The sequence below is a fragment of the Felis catus genome, chromosome E2 (genome assembly GCF_018350175.1).
Source record: "Felis catus isolate Fca126 chromosome E2, F.catus_Fca126_mat1.0, whole genome shotgun sequence".
In the NCBI taxonomy this organism is placed as follows: Eukaryota; Metazoa; Chordata; class Mammalia; order Carnivora; family Felidae; genus Felis; species Felis catus.
This window is the reverse complement of record NC_058382.1, coordinates 11,253,234-11,257,926: the sequence shown is the minus strand read 5'-3', so window position 1 is coordinate 11,257,926 and position 4,693 is coordinate 11,253,234.

Genomic DNA, 4,693 nt, shown 5'->3' with positions numbered 1-4,693 from the left:
TCTACTGGGGCGGGGGATAATGCGCGTGCGCACTGCAATGCGGGGACGGAGGGGGGCGGACCCGGGGAGAGGAGGTGTCGGAGGCGTCGCTGAGGATCGCAGAGTGCCAAGAACAAAACATGAAGGGAGAGAACCGAGATAATCGATCCCATTCATTACTGTTTGGTCTCTCTGCATCTACGTAGTTCATCTAGCAAATAGTCGAAAGGAAATGACAGGAAAATTGGGGACCCCTACAGACCCCACGGTTAAGGAATGTCTTCGCCGCACGAGACAAAACATGCATCTATAAAATCCCTGCTGTGCCCTAGATTTTTCTGGGGAGAAATAACTCCTCCCATTTAGTGACCGCCTACTGTTTGCCATCAGGCAGTAATGCAAAGGCACTGTGGCTTGTCGGCTAAGGTGTGGACTCTGGAATCAGAATGCCCGGGTCCAAATCCTGGCTCCACTGTCTATTAGCTGTGTGACCTTGGTCAAATTAACTTCTCACCCGCAAAGTAGGAACAATTAGATTATCTACAATGTAGATCATGCTTAAATAAACCCACATAAGGCAGTTAAAACTGGGTTTAGCTCATACTAAGCATTCAGTAAATGCTAGCAGCTTTTGTGTGATTATTCAACAAATAGAAATGGGGCCTCTACTGTGCTAGGGCCTGGAAACCCAAAGGTGGCCAAGACAGCCCCTGTTCCTGTCCTCAAAGAACAAAGATTAAACCTACAAGGGAATATATGGTTACAAGTATGACAAGCGCTGTGATGGAAACATTCTGGAAACCATAGGGGCTACATACAGAAAATGGGCTGTTGACAACGGGGTGTGGAGTGGTCAGAAAAGCCTTTGTGGAGGAAATGAGGTTTGAATAGAGACAGGAAGTACGAGAAAGTACTAAAGGGGATACGTGAGAGAAGTGGAAACGGTATTGGTGCTCCAACCAGAGGGAATATTGTACACAAAATCTCTGTGGCCAGAAGAAAGCACTGGAAGCTTGCGTGCTGGAAGGAGAGAAGCAAAGAGAGAGAGTAGAGAGAATGCAGCTGGAGGGAGGGGGCAGGGCCAGGCCAAACATCTTGATAGCAGCCTACAGAACTGTAACGATTGTACCCCCCCCCGGTCACCCCCACACCAACCCACCTTCCCTCTCTAATCCCCTCCTCTCCCACCTAGCTCATTCTATTTCAGCCACATTATCCTCCTTGCTGTTTCCAGAACACTCCAGGCACATCCCACCTTAGGGCCTTTGCACCTGCTCTTTCCTCTGCCTAGAATGTTCTTTCCCCTGATATGTCTGGACGTCCTCACGTTCTTCAGGTCCTTGCTCTCGGTGGCACCAAATTAAACTTAACCCCTTACACACACACACACACACACACACACACACACACACCTCACACACTACCCACCATATCTGCCTTTCCTGCTTTATTTTTCTTCGGAGCCCATGTAACCACCCGACATGCTAAATATTTGACTTATTTATTTCGTTTAGGTCAGATCCATAAGGACAGGGACTTTTGTCCATTTTGTTCACTCCCATACTGCAGTCCTTGCTACTGTGCCTGGCACAAAGTAGGACATCGATAAATATTTGTGGAAAGAGTAAATAAGCAGGGGGGAGGGAAACGGTCAAATGTGCGTTCTGAACCCATAAGTCACGTGGGGGTGCCTTGAGACTGGCAAACAGAGCCAGTCAGTGGCTAAGGCTGGGGAAGCGGGGTGCCTGGGTGGCTCAGTCGGTTAAGCGTCTGACAGCCAAGAAAGAATCCTTAAAGACGTCTTTGGTGCAAAAAGGTGATTTTATTAAAGCGCCGGGACAAGACCCGTGGGCAGGAAGAGCTGCACTGGGGTCGTGAAGTGAGGGGTAACTCATTATTTACCCTCAGGTTGGGGAGGGGGTCAGGGATAGTACATCTCTAAAGGAATCCCGGAAGCAAGGTTTCCGGGACCTTGAGGGGCTAGCTGTTGCTAGGGAAACGCCATGTATTACCTTTTGTAAACAACAACAACAACAACAACAAAACTCAGTCATGAGACCCTTCAGATGTATATGGGGGGGGGCATAAACTTGGAGTAGGATTGCCAGCATATTTTGGGGGCAGTTGAGATAAAAGAAATACATTTACAGGATCCTGGGGGGTCAGGATAATGTTAAGCCAAGATTCCCTTTTGCCCCCAGCAAAGTGTCATCATCCAGGCAGCTGAGCTCCTGGAGGGAGGTCACTCTGTCGGTTTCAAGGACGTGCCAATGGGCTGGAGGCAGTAAGGGAATTTAAGTTTTCATTTGCCTTAGTTCCCCACAATCACCGCGGCAAGCACTTAAACCCCTTTCCTTTGTTCATGGGGAGCCAGGAGGTCTGGGGAATATCACACATTTTCCACCTGCGGGGGGGGGGGGGTGCCAGCCTGTATTTTGCCCTTAGCTTGCCCCACCTCCCTCATCACCTTCCATTTCCATTTCCGAGAGGCTTGTGCCTTTCCACGCAGCAACTGGCCCCATCTCGCTGCTTACTCCCCTGCTTCCTATTTGTCTCCAGCGATGTCCTCTGCCTACAATGCCATCTCCCCCACCCTACCCTTGCTCATTCCTATTCCTCAACACACCTCCAGGTCTCAGAGACATCCCCTCCTCCAGGAAGCTCTCCCTGACTCCCCCCCCCCCCAACAACTGGGTCAGACCCCATCTCTGGCCTCCCCCATGCTATCCCTGGTTACTTTATTCAAGTGGGGGGAAAGGAGGAAGGACATCTTATTTTTTTAATAAAATACCTCTTTTTTAATGTTTATTTATTTATTTATTTATTTATTTATTTTGAGAGAGAGAGAGAGAGCGCGCGCAAATGGGGGAGAGGCAGAGAGAAAGAGAATCCCAAGCAGGCTTGAACCCATGAACCGTGAGAGCATGACCTGAGCTGAAATCAGACAGGGACACTTAACCAACCGAGCCACCCAAGAATATGATGAAACTGAGATTATGATGAAAGGAAATTGAGTACCAGACCGACATGAGCCAGGCATCCTACTAAGTGTTCTGCTAACCTGCCTGACGTCATTTCCCACTGTTCCCCCTGCACCCCGCCCCCTCCCGCCGAGCGCCCCTCCCAGACACACTTTGGCTTCCTGGCTTTTCCGTGCAGGTGCCGGACCTGCACTTGTTGGCCAATGCGTACAACAAATCACCCCCAAATGTAACGGGCGACAACAGCCTCGTCTCACGGGTTCTGTGGTCAGGAATTGCAAGCAGCTGCAGATAGCCCAGTTCCTCTTTCGGAAGCAACCCACCGCTAAGCTCACCAGGTGGTTGTCGCCAAGATTCACTTCTCTGGGGGCTGGTGGCGGGGACCACCTTCAGGTCCCGGCCACACGGGCGTCTCTGAAGGCAGCTGGCTTCATCGGGAGAAGCATGAGGCGCCGGATTGAGGTGCAGAGAAGATAGAAGTCACTGTCTTTTTGTAATCTGGTGTCAGAAGGGACAGTCCATCACTTTTGCTGGACTCCATCCCTTAAAATACATCCCTACATCCAGCCCACGGTCAAGGAGAGGGGGTTACTCAAGGGGCTGAACACCAGGAGGCAGGGATAATTAGGTCCCACCTCAGAATGACTTCCTCCAGCCTCCTCAGCCCCTGCGGTCACTGGTCACTGCTCCCTCTGTCTGGAAGGCTCTCCCCCCAGATCTCTGTGTGGCTTCCTCCCTCCTCTCCCTCAAACCTTCCATAAAGTTCCTTTCATCGATTCAAACTGCAATACTCCCCGGGCACCTGGGTGGCTCTGTTGGTTAAGCATCTCACTTTTTAAAAAAAAAAAATTTTTTTAATGTTTTATTTATTTTTGAGGTAGAAAGAGAGCATGAGCAGGAGTGGGGCAGAGAGAAAGGGAGACACAGAATCTGAAGCAGGTTCCAGGCTCCGAGCTGTCAGCACAGAGACCAACGCGGGGCTCAAACTCACGGACCGTGAGATCATGACCTGGGCTGAAGTCGGACGCCTAACCGACTGAGCCACCCAGGCGCCCCAAGCATCTCTCTTGATCAGCATCAGGTTGATCTCATGGTTCCTGGGTTTGAGCCCCATGTCGGGCTCCACACTGGCAGTGTGGAGCCCACTTGGTATTCTCCCTTTCCCCCTCTCTCTGCCCCTCCCATGCTGTCTCTCTCTCTCTCTCAAAAATAAGTAAAAAAATAAAACTTAAATTGGCAACACTCCTTGGATAGGCTGGAAAATGGTCTGCAAAGACCTCTGAGCCCTTGATCTCTGGGTTCAACACACTTTGCAAGTGTGATGAAGTTAAGGCACTTGAGATACCGAGGTGTGCCCCAAGGATAATCACAAACGTCCTTACAAGAAGGAGATCCAACAGCAGGACAGAAACAGAGACAATGTAACACAGAATGTAGGCTACACTGCAGGAGGAAAGGGGCAGAGCCAAAGAAAACAAGGAACACAGCTCCAGAAGCTGAAAGAGGCAAGGAAACTGATTCTCCCCCAGAGCCTCAGGGAACGGCAGCCCTGCCAATGGTTGATTTCAGTCGGTGAAACTGATTTTTGTTTGGGTTTCCCACCTTCAGAACTGTAAGAAAATAAATGTGTGTTGCTTTAAGCCACTGAGTTGTTGCAGGCAGCCACAGGAAATGAATATATCACCCAAGCAGGTGCAATATATCCGCCTCTCCTGACTCAGTTTTTTTCCATA